This window comes from Lissotriton vulgaris, chromosome 6 (genome assembly GCF_964263255.1).
Source record: "Lissotriton vulgaris chromosome 6, aLisVul1.2, whole genome shotgun sequence".
NCBI classification, from domain to species: Eukaryota; Metazoa; Chordata; class Amphibia; order Caudata; family Salamandridae; genus Lissotriton; species Lissotriton vulgaris.
The window spans coordinates 1,072,901,153-1,072,928,202 of record NC_141694.1 but is presented as its reverse complement, the minus strand read 5'-3'; the positions used below and the strand labels follow the sequence as shown (position 1 = coordinate 1,072,928,202).

General features: G+C 48.5%; 1 protein-coding gene across 1 annotated transcript in view; it reads right to left on the bottom strand.

Moving 5' to 3' along the window:
* Positions 1-23,000, bottom strand: part of TBP (TATA-box binding protein) — a 285,823-nt gene extending 262,823 nt beyond the window's left edge. Inside the window, exon 1 of the mRNA XM_086927138.1 lies at positions 22,859-23,000. The gene's annotated coding sequence lies outside the window, so the exon portion shown is untranslated. The remainder of the gene's footprint in view (positions 1-22,858) is intronic.
* Positions 23,001-27,050: the final 4,050 nt, after the last annotated feature.

The window sequence follows — 27,050 nt, the reverse complement described above, 5'->3', positions numbered from 1 at the left end:
TCGCCTCGGGTGGTCTCTGCTGCGCCGTTTCTAATTTTGGCAGGCACCACAGGTGACTAACTGGGCGGTGCGCTCCGAGCCAGATATAGGGCAGGGCAGGGCGCTCATGTGTGCTTCTGGGTTGTAAGCAGATTCCTCACGTCTTTGGCCTTTGACTCGCGCTGTGCTCCGAGGGTGGGGCACGCAAGCTCGTATTGCGGAACAGGGATAACCTCTTGACATTACCTGCATTCTTGTCTTCGGATTTACCCTGAGTGATGCTGTAAACTACTTTAGCCCAGAGTTATTCCTTGTCGATTATAGGCTAATTTGAACAATTTGCATCGGCTCCAATGTGCGGTTTCTCCGCTGAGCAATCCACCCATTCCAGCCCACAAGAGTATACTGGCCCCAATAAGCCTTGGCTAAGCCACACAGTATTCTACCTTTCTCCTTCAGTCTGCAGCTCGTTTCCTTCCCTAACCATACCACGACTGGGAGCCTGTAGAGGAGGAAAACTCCTCGATTCCTATACATGTAGAATTGGTGGATGCGATTTACACTTCCTTGGAGAGAGCGGTCTCCTCTTCGCTCACACATACACATACCCACACGTACATATACATACACATACGCACACACATACGCACACACACACATACCCACACATACACATACCCACACATATTCACACACACACATATATACACACACATATACACACACATATATACACACACACGTACACATATATACACACACATACACACACATATATACACACACACACATATATACACACACACATACACAAGCGCACACACACACACACACACACGCACATATATACACATACACACACACACACGCACATACACATCCATATATACACACACACATATACATACACACACACACACACACACACACACATATATATACACACACACACACATTGTTGGAACCGGCCTCGTGGCGTGGTCCCGCTCCCCCGCCTGGCGGGCCCTGGACGACATAGCCCCTGTCCCCCGGGCTGAAGATACCCCCTCCAACCCTGCATGAGAACCGCCACTACTGGCGAACCCAGCTCTCCCTCCACCAGAACATGGCAACCCCGACTCGCCCACACCGCTGGCCCGATATCCATCCCAGGCCACCCTCGCAGGCCCCGACTCCATCTTGGACTCCCCTCGACCAGGACTCGTGGCCTCGGCCCGACCTCTACCGCGGCCCCAACGCAGCCCGACATCGAGGCACCAAGATCCGACCAGGTGGTAAATCGGCAACTTGGCCCATCAGGGAGGATGGGAGTTTCGATGGGCCTCCAACCGCCCCCGGACGCCGGGTTTCGATCGCCCTCCTGCCTCCCTGGGCGCTGGCTCCACCCTCCTGCTGAGTGTCTGGTCGCTCTCATCCCGGCCCCTCTGGCCCCCAGGTGCGAGGGTCCGGACATCAAAGACCTCCCGTCCTATATCTGGGGCAGCCCTGGATTGGGTCGGTAGTTTTATCCTGGAGTCGAGAGACCCGAGACGAACTCACCCCTTCCGTATCCTGAAACCATCTTCGGAGCCCTGCTGGCGCTGCCGCGGCCCAACCTCGCTGAAACCATCTTTGGAGCCATGCTGGCGCTGCTGCGGCCCAACCTCGCTGAAACCATCCTTGGAGCCCTGCTGGCGCTGCCGCGGCCCAACCTCGCTGGAACTATCTCTTGGAGCCCTGCTGGCGCTGCCGCGGCCCAACCACGCTGAGACCATCTTTGGAGCCCTGCTGGCGCTGCCGCGGCCCAACCCTGAGGAACCCCCCAGCTCGAGGATTGAGAGCTGAGCGCAGGGTATCCCCGTACCAGGCTGGTACCGAGACTGTCCCGCTACCCCCTTCCCGAAGCTACCAAAGACTTAAAGGATCCCTCGATCCATTTGTACTGTATTGCTGAGATAACCTGCCTAAATTACCGATTAAGATCTTAAGAACCTATCCTTGTGTGGTGTCCATCTGTAGTGGCGCAAGTGCTCGACCTGCACGATTCTAGGAGAGGAACCTCACCCGGAGGCCTCTCGACCGCGCTCGGCCAGTTCTAGAAGGAGAGGCGGGACTTGGGGTGGTCGGTCAGACAGCCTCGCCCCCCCACCCAAGGTCGCCTTTCTAACATTGGTGGCAGGCGGTGCGATCCGAGCCGACGCAGATCGTACAGAGAGTGACTCGCCCACTACTAACAGAAACACACGACCATGACGACCAAGGAAACCAGACCGACCGCAGAGTTCCAGATGGAACGGCTAGAAGACTACAACCACAAAGAATTAAAACAATTCTGCAAGGACCTGGGCATCGCTACCACTGGGCTAAGCACCAAAGACGATTTCAAACAGGCCCTGCAAACATGGGTAGACACGGGAGTAACGCCACCCCAGGACGAAGTTATCACGATCCCGGATACGCACACAGAAGCCGTCACAACCCCAGCGGAGGAAAGAAATGCCAACCTAAACACGGGCCTCTCCCACGAAGACGCCCGAGAGCGAGAAAAAAGCCGGCTTCACGAGTTGGAGCTGGCCCGACTCCGTCTGGATGGAGAACTACAGTTGGCAGAGAAAAAAATAGCCCTAGAGCAATTACGGCTGCAGGGGGACCTAGAGGAGAAAAGAAGGCAGAGGGATCTAGAGGAGAAGAGGCTCACGTACGAGCATGAGCGGGGTTTGAAAGAACTCGAGATCAAGGCCAAAAACGGGGAAGGCCGGCGCCTCCGGGAACCGGAGCCCACCTCCTCCTGCGGACACCAAGGTCCACATCCCCAAGGATGTCGTCAGAGAGTACTATAAAAACGACGACATCCAACAATGGTTTAAAGCCTACGAGGTAGCCATGACCTCACACCGGATCCCGCAAAAAGACTGGGGTGCCGGGTTATGGGGGAGGTTCGTCAACGAGGGGAGAGACGCCCTGCTACAGCTTCCCGACGCCGAAATGACCTCTTACGAGCACCTGAAAGCCGCCCTCCTTACTCGCTATGGACTCAGCCCCAAGATGTACCAGCAGCGATTCAGAGACTGTAAGAGAATTCCCGGTACTACCTGGGTGGAGTACGTGAACTTCTATAGCAGAGCCTTAGAGGGGTGGATTAAAGGCAGCCAAGTCACCACCTACGAGCAGCTGTTCAACCTCATTGTATGGGAACACCTCTTCAACAACTGTTTTGTCGAGCTCAGGCAGCATCTCCTTGACAGCAAACTGACTGAGCCCCGTAAACTTGCCATCGAAGCCGATCGTTGGGAGAGCACCCGGGTCTTCCGAAACTCGATGGGAGACCAAGGCCGAACCACCCAGGGACCCCACCGCCCGCGAGGCGGCGGAGCCGGCCAGACCCGGAACCGGGACGCCCCCGCGGTGCCATCCCCAACCAACATTTCGCCCTCCCTGGCCAGGGGAGGAGCCCCCCTAGCACGGCCGGGGCCCCGCTCCAACGTCGTCTGCCACAAATGTCAGCGACCTGGTCATTATGCCAATGACCCCAACTGCCCAATGAACCAGCGACCCAGCACCACCGGTCCGCCACACCGCCAGATCGCCGCCGCCGCCCTGGGAGAGGAGAGGGGCGAGGAAGAAGACTATGACCCAGACCAGACCGAGTGGAAGCCCGCCGCCATGTCCCTGGTATGTCTGGGCGAAAGAGACATGGTCCCCCGGGCCCCGATTCCGGCCAACACCCAGAAATACAGCCAGTGGGTCACCATTAATGGACACCGGGCCGAAGCCCTCCGCGATACGGGAGCCAGCGTGACGGCCGTACGTGGCCACCTGGTGACCCCCGAACAGATCCTGCCCAATGTACTGTGCCCAGTACGGTCAGCGGACAATTCCAAGAGCCTGTGCCAGATGGCTTGCATTCCCTTCGAGTGGGGGGAGGGGGGGGGGGGGGGGGGGGGGAGTATCGGGCCTACTGAAGGTGACCCTCCGGGACGATGCCCCCGTAGACTGCCTCCTCGGGAACGATCTGGAAAGTTCCTCCTGGGCCGACGTTGAGCGAAGAGAACATCTGGGGATGCTAGGCCTCCCTGAGTGGGCCTGTGCGACCACCCGCTCCATGGCCGCCCGGGCTACCACCCCAGCTGAAGAACCAGTTTGGCCAGAGCATCCGCCACCCACCGTCTCCGAAGACTCCGGCCCTGAGCCCGGTCCCCGGGAGCCTAACCATGAAGAGATCACCCCGCTCCACGACCTCCCGGAACTAGCCCAATGGCACCAAGAAGGTGGCCCCACATGAGAACAGTTCCGACAGGAATAAAAGACCTGTCCCTCCCTCGAGGGGATCCGACAACAAGCCGCCGCTCAAAGCACCGGAGACTCCTCGGGGTCCCACTGGGTCTATTGGGACAACGACCTCCTCTACAGTGAGCAGAAGATTGCCGAGCTGGGGGCCAGCTGGGTACTGGTGGTTCCCCTCCGGTTCAGAGACTTCCTCCTGAATCTAGCGAACGATGTGCCCCTCGCCGGGCACCTGGGGCAGGACAAGACGTACAGCCGCCTGGTGACCCATTTCTACTGGCCCAAGATGAGGAATGATGTAAGCAATCACTGCCGGACTTGCCCCACCTGCCAAGCCAGCGGGAAGAGCGGCGGAAAGCTAAAGGCCCCTCTGCAACCCTTTCCCGTCGTCAACACTCCCTTCGAGCGGGTGGGGATCGACATAGTGGGGCCCCTGGAACCCCGAACATTCCAAGGTCACCGTTTCATCCTCGTCCTGGTGGACCATGCCACCCGCTATCCCGAAGCCATCCCCCTCCGGACCGTGACAGCTCCCGTAGTGGGCCGGGCGCTGATGGGGATCTTCTCCCGAGTGGGCTTCCCCCGAGAGGTCGTCAGTGACCGGGGGACAAACTTCATCTCCCGCTACATGAAGTCCTTGTGGCAACAATGTGGGGTCACGTACAAATTTACGACCCCCTATCACCCCCAAGGGAACGGACTGGTGGAACGCTCCAATAGAACCCTCAAGGGGATGATCATGGGCCTGGAGGAGCCCTTACGACGCCAATGGGACGTGTTGCTGCCCTGCCTTCTCTTCGCATATCGGGAAGTCCCTCAGAAGTCCCTGGGGTTCAGCCCCTTCGAACTATTGTACGGGCACCCCGTCCGGGTCCCCTAAGCCTGGTCAAGGAAGGCTGGGAGGTGGCCGCCCAGGAGGCTCCCCCCGACGTGTACAGGTACCTCCTGACTCTCCAAAACCAGACTCAGCGGTTCCGGGAACTTGCCAAGAACAACCTCGAGGCCAGTCAGGAAGACATGAGGCGCTGGTATGATCAAAACGCCTCGTCCATCGAGTTTGAGCCCGGCCAACAAGTATGGGTCATGTCCCCGGTCGAACCTTGTGCCCTCCAGGACAAATTGACTGGGCCCTTCAAGGTGGTGGAGCGCAAGGGCCCTGTCACCTACCTGGTGGACATGGAGTCCCCCAGGAACCCCCTCTGGGTCCTCCACGCCAACAGACTCAAACCTCACTTTGTCCGATCAGAACTTAGCCTCCTGATGGCTACAGATAGTGTGGCCGAAGACGACTCCGAGCCCCTCCTGGACCTCCTGAACATCTCCGAGAAAGACGGCTCCGTGGAAGGAGCCAATCTCTCCTCCGCCCTAACCCCAGAGCAACGCCGAGACTGCCAGGAGCTGTTGGGACAATTTGCGGACTTGTTCTCTCTCACCCCCGGGGTCACCCCGTGGTGCGTCCACGATGTCGACACTGGGGACAGCCCGCCTGTGCGGCACCGGGCCTACCGAGTCCCTGAACGAGTTCGGACTTGCATTCAAGCAGAGGTATCCAAGATGCTGGCTCTGGGGGTGATCGAACCCTCTGACAGTCCGTGGGCTAGCCCTGTCGTCCTGGTCCCCAAGGCCGCCGCCCCTGGCACTGCCCCCGAGCTCAGGTTCTGTGTAGACTACCGGGGGTTGAACGCCGTCACCCGGACGGACGCCCACCCCATTCCCCGGGCTGATGAACTGATCGACCGCCTGGGGGCGGCCCGCTACCTAAGCACCTTCGACCTGACCTCCGGCTACTGGCAAATCGGACTCACACCAGGCGCCCGAGAGCGCTCCGCTTTCTCAACTCCCGATGGCCACTACCACTTCAGGGTGATGCCCTTCGGGATGAAGAACGCCCCCACGACGTTCCAAAGACTGGTGAATAAGGTGTTGGCGGGACTAGAAGCGTTCAGCGCCGCCTATCTGGACGATATCGCAGTATACAGCCTCCACTGGGCTGAACACCACCACCTCCAAGAAGTCCTGGCAGCCCTCCGCCGGGCCGGTTTGACCATAAAAGCAAGCAAATGCCAGATCGGCCAAGGGTCCGTGAACTACCTGGGACACCAAGTGGGTAGCGGCCAGGTGGCCCCACTCCAACCCAAGATCGACGCCATCCTGGCCTGAGAACCCCCGGTCACCCAGACAGCGGTCCGAGCCTTCCTGGGGCTCACTGGGTATTACCGGCGGTTTATTAAGGATTATGGCAGTATTGTGGGCCCCCTCACTGAACTCACTTCGAAGAAGCAGCCTTCAAAGGTACACTGGACACCCGAGTGTCAGACCGCATTTGAGACCCTGAAGATAGCGATGTGTACCGCCCCCGTGCTCCAAGCCCCCGATTACAGCCAGGAATTTGTGGTCCAAACCGATGCCTCGAACATGGTGTCGGGGCAGTCCTGTCCCAGGTCAACACCGAAGGAATTGATCAGCCGGTGGCCTTCATCAGCCGCCGTCTGCTGGCCCGAGAACAGCGTTGGAGCACCATCAAACGAGAAGCCTTCGCCGTAGTGTGGGCCCTCAAGAAACTCCGACCGTACCTCTTTGGCACCCATTTTCGGGTGCAAACTGACCACCGGCCCCTACGGTGGCTGATGCAGATGCGAGGGGAAAACCCGAAGTTGCTACGCTGGTCCATTTCTCTACAAGGGATGGACTTCACTGTGGAGCATCTCCCCGGCAGCGACCACGCCGACGGCCTGTCCCGCTTCTTCCGCCTCGGCGAGGAGGACCCCCAAGAAGATGGGTGACTCTCCCTGCCTTCGGCTGGGGGGGGGGGACGTGTGTTGGAACCGGCCTCGTGGCGTGGTCCCGCTCCCCCCGCCTGGCGGGCCCTGGACGACATCGCCCCTGTCCCCCGGGCTGAAGATACCCCCTCCAACCCTGCATGAGAACCGCCACTACTGGCGAACCCAGCTCTCCCTCCACCAGAACATGGCAACCCCGACTCGCCCACACCGCTTGGCCGATATCCATCCCGGGCCACCCTCGCAGGCCCCGACTCCATCTTGGACTCCCCTCGACCAGGACTCGTGGCCCCGGCCCGACCTCGGCCGCGGCCCCAACGCAGCCCGACATCGAGGCACCAAGATCCGACCAGGTGGTAAATCGGCCACTTGGCCCATCAGGGAGGATGGGAGTTTCGATGGGCCTCCAACCGCCCCCGGACGCCGGGTTTCGATCGCCCTCCTGCCTCCCTGGGCGCTGGCTCCACCCTCCTGCTGAGTGTCTGGTCGCTCTCATCCCGGCCCCTCTGGCCCCCAGGTGCGAGGGTCCGCACATCAAAGACCTCCCGTCCTATATCTGGGGCAGCCCTGGATTGGGTCGGTAGTTGTATCCTGGAGTCGAGAGACCCGAGACGAACTCACCCCTTCCGTATCCTGAAACCATCTTTGGAGCCCTGCTGGTGCTGCCGCGGCCCAACCTCGCTGAAACCATCTTTGGAGCCCTGCTGGCGCTGCCGCGGCCCAACCTCGCTGAAACCATCCTTGGAGCCCTGCTGGCGCTGCCGCGGCCCAACCTCGCTGAAACCATCCTTGGAGCCCTGCTGGCGCTGCCGCGGCCCAACCTCGCTGAAACCATCCTTGGAGCCCTGCGGGCGCTGCCGCGGCCCAACCTCGCTGGAACTATCTCTTGGAGCCCTGCTGGCGCTGCCGCGGCCCAACCACGCTGAGACCATCTTTGGAGCCCTGCTGGCACTGCCGCGGCCCAACCCTGAGGAACCCCCCAGCTCGAGGATTGAGAGCTGAACACAGGGTATCCCCGTACCAGGCTGGTACCGAGACTGTCCCGCTACCCCCTTCCCGAAGCTACCAAAGACTTAAAGGATCCCTCGATCCATTTGTACTGTATTGCTGAGATAACCTGCCTAAATTACCGATAAAGATCTTAAGAACCTATCCTTGTGTGGTGTCCATCTGTAGTGGCGCAAGTGCTCGACCTGTACGATTCTAGGAGAGGAACCTCACCCGGAGGCCTCTCGACCGCGCTCGGCCAGTTCTAGAAGGAGAGGCGGGACTTGGGGTGGTCGGTCAGACAGCCTCTGCCCCCCACCCAAGGTCGCCTTTCTAACACACTTATATATATACACACACACACATATATATACACACACATACACACACACACACACATATATACACACACACACACACATACACACACACATATATACACACACACACATATACACACACATACATATATACACACACACATACATACACACACACATACATACACACACACACATATACACATGCACGCACATACACGCACACGCACATGCACACACGCACATGCACACACGCACATGCACACACACACATACATATACACACATACATATACATACACACATATACATATACACGCACACATACATATACACGCACACATACATATACACGCACACATATACATATACACGCACACATACATATACACACACATACATATACACACACACATATACACATATACACACGCACACACATATACACATATACACACACACATACACGCACACACACACATATACACACACACCCATATACACACACACCCATATACACACATACACCCATACACCCATATACACACATACACAAACACACATACACACATACATATACACAAACAAATATACACACACACACACACACACATATATACACACACACATACACATACACACACATGCATATATATATATATATATATATATATATACACACACACATACATATACACACACACACATATACACACACACACATATACACACACACACACACACACACATATACATACATATACACACATACACATACACACACACACATACATATACGCATACACACACATACATATACGTATACACACACATACACACACACACACATATATACCCACACACATATATACCCACACACATATATACCCACACACATATACACACCCACACATATATACATACACACACCTACATACACATATAACACACATACACACACACACACACAAATAACAGTCAGTCAGTCAAAACACTTTATTTCGATTAATAAAAATCATAAAAGGCACAAAATTCATAGGCTACATTATACAGTCGTATGATCATACAATACATTAACAATGATTAAAAAGACAATTTAAAAACACGGTTCATAAAAAGGATCAGTATAAAATCAGCCAAGGTTTCATGCGGTAAGAAGTATCTTTGATCTGCGCCACATGGCTACCACCAAAAAACTGGCCACACTAAACATGATGCGAGTGCTGCTTAACATCTGTAAATATATCAAAGCGGGTCTAACTTGTGTAAAACCAGCATCTTTTAGAATTGGGAGCAGATATTTTTTCCGAATATCATGATAAAACCAGCAGAACATAATGAAATGCAGTGTGTCCTGATAAGAAAAATTATCACAGTTACACGGGCTACTGCATTCAGGCTTGCCCCAGGTCGAGTAAAAACCCAAAGAATACTGGATCAAATTAAAACTGAATCTTATCAATAAAAATCTATGATATGGGTTGGAGACAATTCTTAAGTATGGTTCCGGCGAGGGTAGTAGCATAAAATTCGCTCTAACCAAGGGTTTTGTTAGTTCCCTCTCCTCCCGATCCAGTTTTACCATATCTAATCCAAGTTACATCCTCCTTGGTAATGTGAGTTGGCGATGTATAAAGCTCGGGACGCCCTAGACATGAGAACCGTTTAAACATTCATCACATTTATTTGCAGTGAAAGTAAAAAGACATTACTTTCACTGCAAATAAATGTGATGAATGTTTAAACGGTTCACTGGGACCCCTTTCGTATATATCATATAGCACCCAGGTCCCCAGTGACTTATTTGGGTAAACCCCCTCTTTATTTATCTAGGCGTGAGAACATCAGTCTGACGTATTCCAGCCCGGGTATTCTTTTTGCATAGTCCATAGCTACGATATCATTAAGAATCTGATGGTTTAGTGTGATTTCCTGGTTTAACCATGTTTTCGCCCAGCAAGTCAGTGGGGCCATCAACAATTTGTCTGTAACGTAGCCCAGCCCAACCTCCGAGTGGTTTGAAAAAGTGGGGGTGGACTGAGGAACTGAGAGCAAAAGTCTCAGAAACCTATTTTCTACCACTTGGATCATGTCCTGGGAGACATAACCCCACAGAGCGGAACCATACGTAGCAATGGCCAGGCATTTCGATGTATAAACTCTCAACAGAGCCTCCATTGGTCGAGCCTCCAACTGTTTCGTGAAGCTCATAAGCGCTAAGGTAGACCTCGCAACAGAATTGCTTTTAAGCTTGATTTGGGGCCCCAAGTACCTTTATCGTCGAAGAGGACCATTAAATAAAAGACATTTACCCTCGAAACCTCATCACCGTTACAAAAGAAAGACTTAGATTTAAGTTTTTTACGATGTTTCCCCACCACCATATAATGTGATTTTTTTGATGTTCACTTTCAGATCCAGTGATTCCATAAAACCTCCAAAGGAGTCCATCAATCTCTGGAGCCTCACAACTGTGCGGGCTAGAAGGACGGCATTGTTCGCGTATAGGAGAACTGGGATAGAACATTCACGTCCACGCGGCACATTCACCCGCGGTTGCCCAAGGACTTTTCCAGGCCATTAATGTAAATCGTAAAGAGGAGGGGGGAAAGGATACAACCTTGCTTCACCCCCCTCTCGGACCTAAAATGGTTCGTGCATCTCTCGTCCTAGGTGACCCTCACTGACGCTAACAGGTCCTTGTGTAAAGCCGGTAAAAAAAATTACTAAGGGAGGGTCGATACCCATTTCCAGCAGGATCGACCAAAGCTTAGCCCGACTGACCAAATTAAAGGCAGAGGACAAGTCCATGAAGGCCATAAAAATAGACCCGTTCTTCGCCACCGTATATTTACTGATTAAAAGCTGAAGATTTAAGCACTGATCGAGGGTATCCCTCTTCTCTCTGAACCCATATTGCAGGTTAGATAGGACACCACAGCCATCTAAAGCTTCCCTGAGTTTGTGAAGTAACACCCTGCCCAAGATCTTGCCTGCAGAGTCTATCAGGGAAATGGGTCTGTAACAGGAGGGATCCTCCCGCTGGCCCTTTTTAAAAATTGGAATAATGACCGAAGTTGCCCATGAGGCAGGGAACATATTACCACTGGAGGCATTAAAGACATTTGTCAAAATCCTGGCCCAGAGTTTTGGGGAGAGAGCTGTATAGATCTGCTGGCACCCATCAGGACCTGGGGCCTTAGTTTTAGACGATTCTGTGATTGCTCTCTCCACCTCCTCAGACACAAAAAGTAAGTGGGGCAGAGTCTGCAGCTCAGGAAGTCTGCTCGTTAAAGAACAAGAACCAACCGAGCCATAGATGTTACTAAAGTGGAGAAACCACTGTTCGTCACGGATGACACAATCCAGGTCTGTACCATCCGTGGCAGAAAAAAAATGGGTGATTGATGGTAGCCCAGAACTTCCCACTGTCTCGAAGGACATCAGTTGAGAGGAGATTATCACAGGCTTCCCTTTTTATTTCACTTTTCCGCCTGGCAATAGCATGTTTATAAGCCCCCCGTAGCTCGGTAATTACATTCTTGTCCCTGGGTCTAATTTTTAAAGCATTCAACAAGGCCCGATGGGCCCTATAACAACTAGCATCAAACCATCCCACATGCTGCCTACATCTAGGGGTGTTAGTGGTGGTCAGGTCCTTGGAGATCTGGGTACATATTGCCTCAAAAGCACTGACCACCTCAGCTGTAGGCGAATTGTTATTGAGGCAAGTGGCCAGGGGTCCATCGATTTTGACCCATAGTTCCTCTAAAAAGGTTGCGGGAACCACCTTTGCCCACTTAAGCCTCCTCCCCTGATCTTTCGGGATCAGTGAAGATCCACTCTGATAGATATGAGGCTTAGAGGCCAAGACATCACCTAAATCCAATCCAGATACACCGGGTTATGATGGCTAAATGTAGACAAGACCACCTCGTAGGTGCGGGCCCTGTTTAAGGCCCCCCGTGGACATAAAGATGTAATCTATCACAGTCCCTGGATTAGTGCCTTTATATGTGGCAACCCTCCCCTCCTCCTCGATGAGGCTAGACTCAAAAATATTGGTGTTAGCCAGGAATTCCTCTAGGGCCTCCCCGTGCTTAGTGTGCTCAAAATGGGAAAACACTGCACATAATGGCCCATCATGTGCATCTTGATCCCTAATGTAACAATCAGAACCTCAAGGATGAACATTAAAATCGCCCATGATAATTATCTTGAAACCAGTGTTGTGATTTAAGCTATAATCTAAAATGAAATTTTGCAGAGCAACTAGATGTTGATTAAAATCAACACAGTCTCTGGAATTATAAAAATGTATCAGTAGAATTTTCAGCGAATGAGAGATAGACCATTGGACGATGAGGGAATTGTGCGAGCCAGAATCCAACAGTTTTAGATTACCCTTCAGATGTAATGAGAAGAGAAATATTAGACCGCGTTTTGCGCGCCGCACCAAACCCTCAACAGCCGGTACCGAAAAGCTTGTATAGCCATCCATACAGAAAGTAGTTGAGGAATCCCATGATTCCTGCATGGCGATTATATCATGTTTGGATATAAAGTCAAGCCAGATCCGATCAGACCTCTTTGCTCTAGTGCCGGCAACGTTCCAGCTATTGACTTTACATCTGGCCACTGTTTCAGTATTAGGGGTACTAAGTAAGATTGGCTGATCCGAAGCTGCCAGTCAATCATTTGCCTCCAGATCGATCAATGGACTATATCGGTTGTTCAAGGTCAAACTGGGTGCGTGGGTAAAAGGGCTATTGGTGGGTAACTGTCGCTCAACAGGCACTAGTTCCTCTCTAAGACTCTGGGTCCCCACTAAGGTGGACTGGGGGGGATTAGGGAGTAGCCTGGGAGGTGGGGAAGGGGTTTTGCGTGCCACACGTTCTGGAAAACTACGTGTACCAGAAGAATGTATAGCCTGTGGCGGGTAAAAATAACCCAGGGGGACTGGTCTGGTTCCTGTTTGGGCCGCTTCTGACCCATCCCAAAACAGTCTATCAGCTAAGTCAGGGCTGTTAAAATTCACTATCACACAATCACCCACAGTCCGCTTCGGCCGGCTCCAATCCACCCCACCCTTCTTGCCATAACGATGTTGGAGGAAATAGCCCCACCTCCACTACTAAAATCAGAACACCAAAGTCTGGCCTCCCTTATGAGATCATCAGTTGATTCCGCCTCACCATCACAAATAGGGGGAACCCCTATAAAGACAGCCACCAAAGGTGCGGCTTCCGGGGGAAGATCAAGAACAACCTGACAACCCCTTGCCTGCACCACATTCGTGACAGGGGGCAAAACTGAGTGACCACTGGCCACCTGGGGAATAATACCTTAAGTGGACCTACCAGGTGGTAGCAGGTCAATATTAAAAGGTGGGTCCACACTCAGTTTTCTACCATTGGCATTATCATTGGACCAGTGACTTATATGCCTCTTAGAAACAGCTAAACCACCTGCCCCCGCTGTCCCTTGGGTACACTGTTTGGCCTGTCTGACCTCATTTTGCTGTAAGCTAAACTCCTTAATATAACACACAACACACACACACACACATATACATATACACACATATATACATATACACCCACACATACATGCACACACATATACACCCACACCCACATACATAGATACACACATATACATACATACACACACATACATACACATACATACATATATATATATTCACAGAAACGCCGTCTCCAACAGTTCATAAGACAACAAGTCGAGGCCCAATCTGCATTTAAAGTGAAATTTATTTAAGCGAGGGTGTGATCGCTTAAATAAATTTCACTTTAAATGCAGATTGGGCCTCGACTTGTTGTCTTATGAACTGTTGGAGACGGCGTTTCTGTGGATTGATTGGGGCGAGACGAAACCCTGTCGAGGCCCGCCATCAAAAGAAGGCGCAGGCTTATTTTCGTCAAACGTGTGATATTGATATAGATATAGATATATATATATATATATACATATATACATATATACACACACACACACACACACACACACACCAATAATGAAATGTAAACTCTACACTCTCCTAGGGTTTGTTGTTAAAAAAGTTTATTCAAAAGCCATCTCCTTCCACCTACGCGTTTCGACCAGCAGGTCTTGGTCATGGTTTATAGCTTTAGTCGCTCTACGGTTCCACCTTTTTATACCAATTACCCATTCTGCCCCTTATGATGCATTCTGGGAATGGTAGTTTAAAGTACAAAAAACACACCAACATGTGTCACAAATTATAAATCTCAACATTTGGTCATAATAGTCAATGAATAGATGTTAAAACAATTATTTTTCAAAAGACCCAGTTCATTTATGGATATACTGCAATGCAAACATTCATTTGAATTCTTTTGGAAATAATTGGATATGAAAGTTCATGAGAAATGTATATACAGCATGGACCACTCATCTGGTGAGGGGTCTTCTGTACCACGCTGATTATTTTAACGTCTTTGTGTTGTTACAAACTACTAATAGAGTGGAGTTCAAACACCAAGAACAGGCGGAACACGCATTATGTTAAACTAGTTGGTCATATATTGTCATGGACCATTCACACACTATAACTATAGAGGAGAGAGCAGCAAAATGTGCTCAACGAGCTGAACAAATGTTCCAAAAAGGAAGGAAAATTACAAGACATAGACAAGAAGCTGAGAAACAAACAAGCACAGGAGAAATGACATTGAAACAAATGTATGTCCAACTGGAGAGGATACTAAAAAGAGAAATATCAGAATTGGGAAGTGATCCCCCTTGAAAAATATATTGAGTGTGAAAGAGTACCCAGAGGCCTTAGAATTTCCACTCAGCCTAACCATCCTGACACCAAGCCTGGAATGATGGTAGAATGGGAAAAAAACACAATATGCAGTGTTCGCACAACATGATGCTGATAATAGTAAAATATGTGCAAATCGAGGCTCAAGAACTGCATAAAAAATTGCATAACAGGAGGCACGCATCCTGGCATGTAATCAAGAGGTTGAATCTAAAAATCTGATAAAGGGAATGGAACATAATCTAGACAGACCTGAAAAGGAAGTCGAGGAGTGCAAAGAACGCAAGTTCAGAAGAGACTAACACGACTACGAATGTGGTGCAATGCTCACCTTTGCTAAAACGGTTTGAGGCACTAAAACAACAAATGAGTACTGAGGCAGCCACAAGAATCCCCCAACACCACACAAAGTGAGTTGGATACGGATTTCAGTGAAGGAGGGGGACAACCTACCACCGGTCAGCGTACCTCTTTTTTACACTAAATGAAACTGCTGTATCTAGACCAGAAAACGCCGAGAGGAAGAGGAACAGGACGTGGATCCGGAAGAGGAAGGGGGAGACGCCAAAAGGCAACAAGAGGAAACGACGAAAATTCAGAAGTTCCGAAAAAACAAACTGCTACGATCTACGCAATCGAGTGACGAAGACATAGAAGAGGCAGAAAAAAATGGGACCCTATTTGATTATAAATCTATCAAAACATGTTCTAACAAAAGGGGAACAAAGCCTATTAAACAAAGGCCTAACATTTTGTCCGGAAAAACACTGATTTCGTAGAGACAAAAATAGATCTTTACAAATATGTCTGAAAACTCAAATTGCCCAAGTTCTTAAACAACAAAAGATAAACAGAATCCAATAAATGTTGAGAATAATACCAACACAAATAGAGAACAAACAGAACTTAACAGCGTATGGCCTGGAGAATGAAATAAATTAGGAGAACATCTCAGATTCACAAATCTTGGAAGAGATGGGTATCAAAACAGACAAACATTTGAACACCAAATTCAACCTTTTGTGTTTATTTAAACTCGTCTCTCTCTCTCTCTCTCTCGCTCTGTAACGGCTGGCTTCACTGCGAGTGACAGCAATCTGCTCTTTCACAAAGAGCATATCGGCACACGAAGTAGTTTTGTTTAGTGCCAGTAAATACTGTAGCAGTGCGTGCTTTTTGAGACCAAAACAACTATTTTTGCTTTTGTTATATTGGTGCAGGCCCTGTAGCTCCCACAGTCATGCACAATAAGGGACCTGTTCACACGGTGAATCTAACGCTCAGATCCCTGCCAATCCGTTATGGTTTCTCAAAAAATCTGTTGGACCAGCGGTTAATCCAATACCGTCTGTACTGTTGGGATCACCATTTAAAAATTTTTTTTATCTGTTGCGTTGATTCTAACTGGTGTCTCCCACGGTCATACCCATCCCCTCATGTGATACAATCACGCTTCAGATGAGCGAGAAAACTGTAGGAATTAAAAAGTGTGAAAGGAGGTTGGTGGTGACTCACGGAAGTAACTCCTTGGGAGTGACCAGGAAAGTACTCGCCTGCTTCCTCAGGTTCTCATCATCAGCGACCACCAACCCATAACAAAACTGTGTTAACATGAATGAAAGAAGATAAAAAAAAGTGGACAAGGTGCTAGGGTGTGATATCAAATATCAAATTTTAGAACCAAAATGTGACAAGTTGAATCAGACTTTAGGTAGCACGGTACCAAAACGGGGGCTGGGTGCAGTACAAACACATCCTAAGGACATAAGTACACCTCCTTAATAGTAATAAACGGACAAAACCTTCGGCAAGGCACATTATGAAATAGATGATGTTGATACGCCTTTCATTTTATAAGTTGAGTTTCACCATATTGTACTATGTCTTGCAGATTGTTGGTGGCAGTGACTGCGAGAGCCAGTTAACACGCACACACTCACATGTGCCTAAGGGTACAGGTATACCCACGTAGGGCAAAATCCTGGTAACTACTATGACAACACGAGGGTGGTTTCTACAATGAGGCATTGTCAATTGCATTTGTGATCAGGTGCCAACTGATTATGTTTCATTGTTTTCACTTATATCTCCCGCAGGAACACTAAAATAGACAAATGTTGGTGCAGGGTGGAGTGATTGACCCACGACCTGAAGAAATTGCCATGAGTTTTACCCTGGCAATGAAACATGTCGGCTTTTAAATGAGCAAACACACAGCACTGAATAACATTAAATAGCCAGAGTGATCTAGCTCGGTTTTACCTGGGACGGGCGGAGCTATGGTCTGGACCCAGCAGTCCCAATTCCTGGGATGACTCTGCCACACACTGAGACAAACTGTCTGGTGCATAGGCAGTATTTGATATCACACCCTAGCAGCTTGTCCACTTTTTTTTTCTTCCGTTCACAGTTTTTTTACAGGTTGGTGGTCGCTGATGATGAGAACCTGAGGAAGCAGGTGAGTACCTTCCTGCTCACTCCCATGGCGTTACTTCAGTGAGGCACCACCAACCCCCTTTCACACTTTTCTCATTCCTACAGTTTTCTGGCTCATCTGAAGCGTGATGGTATCACATGAGGGGATGGGTATGACCGTGGGAGACACCAGTTAGAATCAACGCAACAGATAAAAATTTGTAACCTTTTTTTTAAAATGGTGACTCAGATCCCAACAGTACAGACGGTATATGATTAACCGCTGGTCCAACAGATTTTTTGAGAAACCATAATGGATTGGCAGGGATCTGACCATTAGATTTACCGTGTGAACAGGTCCCTTGTTGTGCAGGACTATAAGAGTGGGGGACGACCTGTTTTCTACCCCTGTAGCTCCTTTGTGTATAATGCCTGTAGCTCCCACACCAATAAGGTTTTACAAAAACCATTCCAAAACAAGTCACCGTTGACAAAACCAAAAAGCTAGACCTACTGGCTTTGCCAATGCTTGTTTATTTTTGTTTCCCTTAATCTTATTGAAACTGGTTACACTGATTTTCCATTATGACTATTTTGGGGAAATACTACCATGCATCAAGACATAGTACTAAATGTAGCTTCAAAGAAATGCCACCTGAAATTTTACAGTATTTTAGCAAAATGTATTTTCCTGCTTTCATTTTTTAAGTACATTTTATTGTTAAAGCAAAGAATCATTAATATTGCAAGTTTCTGCAAATATTTGTATCAAATTAGAGAGCATTCCGGGTGCCTCCAGCTTCCGACTGCGGTCGAGACGCCGGAGAGCCAGACCCCACCATTGGAGGACGAGATCAACTTCAGTGCAAGGTAAATCTTCAACAGACTAGACCACATAGACCGCACTTCACGTTACGATACTTAATCCCTGAACCGGATGTATGACGTTACAACGCATGCTTTTACCACGCATGCCTTTACAACGCATAGTGGTTTGGGGTGCTGGATAGTGAATAATTTAATTTACTATTCCAACTCCAGTCCCCGTGGATAGTAGGGAAGGTGTTGGATAGTACATTAAACCTATTCCCTATCCTAGAGCGCCCCCCAGCGCAATGTGTTGTAATGGTTTGCGTTGTAAAAGTTGCGTCGTAAAGGTACTGCGTGGTAAAAGTTGCGTTGTAAAGGATGTTCCCCCCCTGAACCGCCTTTCAAACGTTTCATTTTCTTACATCATCCCCTGCAGAATCGTTGTGCCACTCTCTTCTACCCGGAGTGAGGAACCACATAAGCGAGAATCACATAAAATAAGGTAATCTAACTCGTTCAGGGCTTAGCAGGGACAGCTAGACCTCGCCAATCCCAAGGGCTCATCTAATTAAACCCAGTCTCTCCCTTTCTCTCCCCCTCCGTAGTTCAAACATAGATATCCCGCCTCCGGTAACACGTCCCGGACCTCCGCCGTCACCACATGCCGGCACTTCTCTAAGGTAACCAGAATATTTTCATCACCTTCACCCATTCTTACAGTTTATGTTAACCCTTTTAGCCTTGTCCAGCCTTTGCATTTTCACTAAACCTTCAATGTAGTACCGCCGATACTTAGTAAAGCACCACCCTACTCTCCAAATACCAAATTGCCTTCATGTGTTCCCTCCACAGCTCCTTTTATCCGCAAGACTACAGGATAGTAATGGAGAGACACATTCCAATACTCACCAGCAGGTAACCTACTCCTGGTGTAATGACTTTCTTTTCCTCAATTCTCTTCCTCTGCCACTTGATATGTACCACTGTTTTGTTTTCTCCGCAGTTAAGAGTCTACCTCTGCAATCCAAACTGTGTCATACTGGGGCCTTAGTGTGATTCTATAGGTGCACCTAGAGTTCACCCCCCCCCCCATATTGCGGCTGCAATATCATATTGGTAAGGCATCAACTAAGTATTCTAGTAGCATCTATTTGTCAATACCCTCCCTCCTTTCCCACACACACTAACCCCCCTTTTTTCCTTTCATTCTTCCTCTTCCTAAACGACTCTGAGCAGGTTCAACCACCCACCTGTCCCCCTCCCCCTCCCCCTCTCCTTCTTTGGCCTTTTCTCTATCCTCACTCTCCTCTTCTTCGTCGTTATTCCCTCTCAGCGCCCACCCTCTGTTCCTGATTCCCCTCTATGTTTACCCTTCCCTCACAGCCCCCACCCTTTGTTCACGTTCCCTTTCTGTACCCTCCTTCCAGATAGCATAGATAATATTTAGCTGGAACATCTATATAGACATCGATTAGCAGTTACCACGGACCTCTCGCTAACCACTGTTCCATGGTACAAGAACCTCTCTATGTAAACTCAAAGATGAGGTCCATACCCTTTGATTTGTCACTGAAATGTAGGATGTGTTTTAGACAGTGTATGCAACATTGTATATATGCATATACCACGATTTTTGTCTCCCCCTGTTTTTAACTATAACTTTGTAAATAATAGACCAAATGTATTGAATGCTTATGTAACTTTAGTATTAGGACACTGACACTGATATGGATTTTTCATATATTTTGTATAGGTACACTTGGAACGTACACCATGGCTTCCTGATGAAGGCTCACAGCCGAAACGCGCGTAGCAATGTTATATTATTTTTTGCCATGTTTTTCTGACTAATACCAAATATCCTTGTATATAGATTATATTTTTTGCATAATCTTTGCACTTTTTGTATCTATTTATGTAGATTGATATCTAAATGTATTGTGACGCACAACAAGTATAAATTGCACAATATCAGAATCAATGTTGGATCAATAATGAATGCTAAAGAGCTAGATCCTAAATAATTATATTAATAAATAAAGTACCCTTTTTACTACATGCTCCAATGTGTATTGTCAATCCATAGTCAGTACCCTCTGTTGTCAGTTTGTATCCAGTTGAAATCTATGTTCCTAAATATCTGTCTTTCCAAACGAATTAGTGATCTCGTTTTAGGAACTTTAGTCGGGGATACCTCCTTTTCTTACACACATTCCGGGAGCATTATACACAGCCTCATATTTCTAAACTTTAAAACGTGTGTACACATTTTTATACTGGAACCGCTGTCAGTAATGCAGTCAGAGCTTACAACATTTACTTAGAGCTCTCACCCTAATAAATACCATGAATGCAAGTTTAAACAGCATTAACATTTGGACAAAAATATTACCTTAAATGAAGACAGTGCCCTTCCCTGATCCATAATGTGGTACTGAAAACTGGCAGCCAAAGGGTTTGTGCTGCAGGGGGTTGAGCCTACTTGTCCCAAGCACAAAATACAAATGAAAACTTGTTGCCCTTGACCCCAAACAATATGTCCTGAGCGTCGAGCTATAGGAATCACACATCCCTGTATTGAAAGAAGTGCTCTCTATATCAAAGACTCGAGACATTACAGTCAGGGCGGCGCCGCTATGCTTGTGACGGAACCACTCCGTCACGAGCCACGGGCGCGCTGTGCTCATGGCGGAGTGGTTTCATCACGGCCCGCCTGCTCATCAATTCAGCCGCGCAGGCGTGGAATTGATGCAGCGTGGGCGGAGCGGCCACGGCGTGACGGAACCACTCAGTCATTAGCACAGAGCGCCCGTGGCTCGTGAAGGAGTGGTTCTGTCATGAGCACGGAACGGGTTAATTCTGGCTGCTGATTAATTCTCGAAATGGACGTGCGATAGGTTTGTGGAAACACCAGATACGGACACAACCATTGAGTGACTAAGTAAAATATCTGACAGAAGGTGCACCCAAAGTCAGTCACAGATAATAGCAAACATTTTGTGTCAGAAAGGATGTGTAAACTCATGAGCTCACAGGGCACAAAACACCTCAAGGCTGCATTATACTCATGTGGTAACAAAGTAATGAAGAGGGTATACAGACTGCCATTGCTTCTGCATTGGATGCAAGAGAGTTCATTGAACAATAGGTGTGTTACTACAATACATCACCACACTGCACCACGGGGTTACGCCATTCGCTCTGCTAAGGGGCAGGGATGTGCACACGTCCTTGTTCCCATCTTGGTTGAGTGAGATGAAAACTGTGCCCAGAAGTGGTAAGTATAGTACTGAAAAGGTATCTTTTAAGGTCGCTTTGAAGCAAACTGCTATGAAAGATAATTTTGACAATAAGTGTCGCTTTGGGGGCAGGGATGTGTTAGTCTGCTACTAGGTTTTAATCAAGAAACCCCTCAAAGTAAGGAAAGGGAAATCTACATTTTCCATGCCAGAACAAGTCAGTAAAGTCAGGGGGCAGCATTTGTGGTGGGTAAAGGTTGGTGAAACAAGAGACAACTTGTGACGGTTACATCAGAGAAGGCCATCATCACCCAACAGAAAAAGTGTTATTTGGATGACCAAGATTGGGTTGCAATCTGATGTGGAAGGTAAGACAGTTTGAGGACTTCATTAGATATTAAATAGTACACCTATATGGTTTGACTTACTGTTTTATTTTAAAGGGGGGTGATGTAAAATGGTGTTGTATTGAACATGCTTAAAGTGCATAGCTTGCCCACTGTTCTGTGTAATTGTTATGTTTTAACTTAGACCTGCACATGGAGCGGACGGTGGTAAGTGTCAGAATAGCAATTGTCAGTAGCTGTTCGACCTCTGGCCAGAGGGACGCTTCATGTCGTGAGTGATGAAGAACTTGATTAAACTACTTCAGTAAAAAACACTAGTTATATGCCTCTTGCTTAAGCCGAGATCAACTGACTGGATAATTGTCCAACAGACACAGAACCTTCACATCAACATTCCTAACTTCTAATCTGCATGTGGTTCCAATCCTAGAACCACATGCAGGAAACACCACACTCTTATATTTAAATGCTCTTTCTGGCGTGATCCTTCAAAGAATGTTCCCAACCCAATAAGTTTCAAATTAGAAAAAAGTTCAAAGTTAAATCTGCATGTTAACGTAAAGTTACACAGACAATATGATTTACTGACAGAGACTGGTGCAAAGTGAACTCGTGTCGCTGTAGAACTGAACGCAGCTCGTCCTGATGGGAGCGTTCCTTCAGATACCAAGGATCTAGCCCCGGTTATTTTACATTTCACAAATGCCATCCTGAAGCAACCACCATAGGTCCAACTAATCACGGTACATACATAGGGCGGGCAATATAGCACTCAACACCCCTAACCAAACAGGGAGATGAGATCAAAGAAGAACTTTGCTACCCGCCTCTTCCCCGTTGTGGCAGTTATACGAGTCTGAAAAATGTAAGCAATTAGTATATCCCAAAGGACAAATGAAAGTCTTACCCGACCGCTGTTTCCCTACGCTGCATCCCTTCTGCAGGCCCGCGCGCGCAAACTACCTACATCAACAACGTGAGATTGAACGCTACAACAAGCAACCCCTACCAGGGCAAGAGTTGCCGGGTCTCAAATCCAAAACAAGCCCAATCCCCGTCTAAAAGACGCCCAAAACACGTCCACGTTCTACTAAAACACGCCTAACACCAACCCACGAAAATGCTTTAAGATGAGGAAGAATGAAGCTAAGTATTCTCGTGTAGGTAAAATGCATGTATACCAAGTGAGTAATTTGAAAGATTTCAAAGTCCGAGGCTAAAGCGGAAAATGTGTATGTGTATCTTTCAACGGATGAATACTTTTACACTTACACGACTAGCAGCCAGTCATTTTATTTTTTATTTTAAAGTGTTATATTTTTCATTTTAGACTGTTATTTGTTTGGCTTTAGTTATATTTTATTTGTTCATTTCGTTTTGCTTTTTATACTGAGATGCAGTCAATATGCAATGTTTGGGTGAGAGTGCAGACGGCGATGGACACACTAGACTGCATTAAATGAAAGTTAAATCCTGACACATCGCAGACGCCATATTGTTTAAACACTAATATGTACCTATCATTAAACAACCCAATGGCACATGAGAAACTTAATCCGCTCGTGTAGTATTCATTGATGAGAAGTGCCTGAACAAATAGTATGCATTATGGTAATGGAATTGGCTGTTTCTTATTGTGCTTTTTAAAGGCATTTAAATCAAGGTTCCAAAATGCATCGTATTAACATAAACCCCGCACACGAAGATGGCAACCAACATTACCCTTAATTTAAAAGGTTTTTTTGTGTGTTACTGAGTGTACACAAGTTATGTGCTGTAATCGAACGGCCTCTTTTGAAATGTCCCCGCCCCTGTATGTGTGCCCTTGTCGTTGATTGGATAAATACCCTTCAAAGTCCACTTTTTTTGTTTGTTTTGTAAGAGGCAGGTCATGCTCTTCCAGAAAACAAAGCAGCACTAGGAACTAAAACGAGCGCATCACCGAAGCAAGTTGTGGCTGTCGTAGTTATGGCCCACAGACTGTTGGGAGTTACGTGTCTAATCGCCGGCTTCACCCCGAAGAAGGCTGCTGAAGTCTAGCTGCATAGCCAGAGCGTGTCATCGAAAACTCACCCTGGTGGCGCATCTACTTGCAATGCGACATCGAGAACTCGCCCTGGTTGTTGGAAAGAGCATCAGTGCAAGCGTGCCGCCAGGAGCCCACCCTAGCCCCGCTGTATCAAAACTAACTTCAGTTCTTACCTGCGGTAATAGGCGCATTACAATCAGCCACAAATTCTATGTTAGGACCGGAGGCAAGGATTATGCATTTCTTTTTTTCACTTTATTAGATCAGCAGCCTTTAAAGGACATACTTTAAAAAAAAAAAGACTACATATCGCATGAACCATATGGGATTATTTGTTTATTTATTTATGTTATGCGTTTTATATAACGCTAGCTAGACCCGGAGGTATCAGAGAACTTTACAAGAGTATCTACAGAAGTACAATAAATTACACAAAGTTACACATTAAAAACAGGGTGTTGTACTTGAAAGAAGACCATGGGTCAAGTATAATTATCATGTAGGTTTAATTAGGTTTCGTTACAAGTTCAGATTAAGTTGTTAAATTAAGAAGAATATAAATATAACCCCACTTCAGATTAAGTTGTTAAATTAAGAAGAATATAAATATAACCCCACCAGGAGTGGCCTCCCTGCCACTCAGCCTGCCTGCCATCAACTGCTACCCCACCTAAGCCAGGTACACAGGATTCTACAATGACATCAGACATTCCAAGAGCCACACCAGCTGAGTAGCAGGGAAAACACAAAGCTAAGTATAACACAGGGGTTAAGGACATGAGAACACTCGAGGATGGCAAACGAAGACCGCTAGCCGAGGCAACGAAAAGCAGTGGGATAACAGTAAAAGCAGCAGAAAATAGGAGACAAGAACAATCTAAGGGGCAGGGGAAGAAAGGGGGGGGTAGAAAGAAAGTGAAAGGAAGGCAGATAAGGACAGGAAAGTGAGAGTGAAACAAAATGAGAGAGGGAACCAGAGATAATAACAAGATCAACAGCGAGGAGTAGGTCAGAGGCACAGGAGAGACGATAGAAAGGTCGCCCGGCCGGGACAGAGGAAGAGGTCAGAGATCGCTAAGATGGCGGATCAGGTACAAGGGAGTGAAAGAAGCAAGTCACAAAATGGCAGGAAGCACAAGTGTCCAAGTCAGAAAGTCAAAGGTTTTTTTTTTACCAAAAACACCAAGAGCAAATTTAGCAGAGAGCAACCAGAGGGGGAAAGGAGCCAGAGAGTCAGGAGGGAGAAAGGCAGTCGGCCCCAAAGTCACAGCCGCACCATCAATGAGCAAAGGCTCGGGGCAGTGTTGTCCAATTCGGTGTCCATGGGTTAGGGAAGAAGGACCACAGGCGCCAAGGCAGCAGGCCGCAGAACGGAAGGCAGCAAAGTCCAAAACAAAGTCCAAAGAAAGCCGGAGGGGGCGTCTCTCCGACACAGTCGCAGAAAGATGGGCTCAGATAGCCACGGAGAGCGGTCAGACTTCAAACCTCTGCTACGTCTCCAAATCAGCACCGATGTCTAGCGAGGAAGCGAAGCAGGCAGCAAAGTTAGAAAAAACGGAGGGGGCGCCTCTCGGACACGGTCGAGGAACAATGGGTTCAGACAGCTATGGAGAGCGGCGCCGGGACCTCTCACCTCCACCAAGCCCCCAAATCGGTCCAGATGTCCTGCGAGGAGGCAAAGCAGGTGGGCTGGCTGTAGGGAAGGGCAGCGGCAATCTGACCCAGAGGCAGGAAGGGAGCCTTCGCCCGGCTCTTTAGCAGCCTCCCGGAGAGATCAAAGAGGCATTGGCTAGGTAGCAAAGGGTTCCGTCGAACATTGTTAACCAGGAAATGAAGAGGCGAAGGCGGGGTAAGACGAAGACGATCAGCGGAGTTAAGTGGGGAGCTATGCCCGATGCCCGGCTGGGTAGGTGTCGGCCACGGCGAGATACCTTGGCCAGACTCCCCTGTAGCTTAACAGAGCGGCTCCACGGACATCGGCCATGCTGGCTCTGGAACTCCGTGGGAGAAAGCCTCAAGCGCAAATTCTGACGGGAATCTCAGGCTCACAAGCGCGGGAATGGAGCATCGAGGACCGCAGTTGAGGACATAAACCCAGTTGAGTAGGTTTATCCCCGGAGGAGGTGGGAATCCAGGGATTTTAGCCATAAAGGCTATGTCTGGCTTGGAGCCCCCGGCCGTAGCGCCTCACCCGGCGGCCATCTTGGTCTATAAAAGATGAGTGCCCATAACATTGATTGTCCAATCATGATCCAGTCCGTTACATATAAATGTGTAACATCCCTTCCTGTTCCTCTTTTTTCACTGCTTATCAGTTAAGGTAGTGCCTTTTCTTTAATTACTATTCTATTTTGACATTGAGTGATAATTGCTTTGTTTGCTTATAGCTTTTTTTTCCCGGTGTTTTATATAGTGTAAACTTGAACCGAAGGTATCGGAGCGCTTTACTTGAGCACCAGTTGCATCACATAAGGACACATTCATATTTTTTTGTTTAGGCATGGGGAGATTAAGTGATTTGCCCCGAATCACAGGATGTTGAGTGTTTTTCTCATGAGACTTGAACACGGTTCCCCAGATTTGAAGTCGATTGCCCTAGCCACTTGGCCACATCTTTTCCCCACTGTTCTCGCAGTGTATTTGTTATTCCCTTCACACGAGGTAGGCATTTGCCTGAGTGTGCTCTTAGATCCCTCGATGGGCCTAAAGGGGCACTGTTCCGCACTGAATTTACTGCTGCCAGGTGTGTTGCTGCCAGGTGAGGTGGCTTACTAGCGCTCTCGCCAGGAGTACACACGCGCTTGGGTAAACCCCTGTGGATATCGCTGAAGGGATTTCCTCAGGTTTTTCCCGACCAACCCTCGCAGTTTGACACCCCGTTGCGGGTGTTTCCACACGTGTAGCCGGAGGGGTACAACACCACCTTGTGGCAAATTTACTGTAGCCTTTTTACATGGCAATAAAGCACTTGCGAGGGGGCTGCCTAGAATAGTGCTCGGGGCGTATTTTATAGTGTTTGTGCTCACACCCCCAAAGAATATGGATTCATTTAGGGATCATGAATATTCCT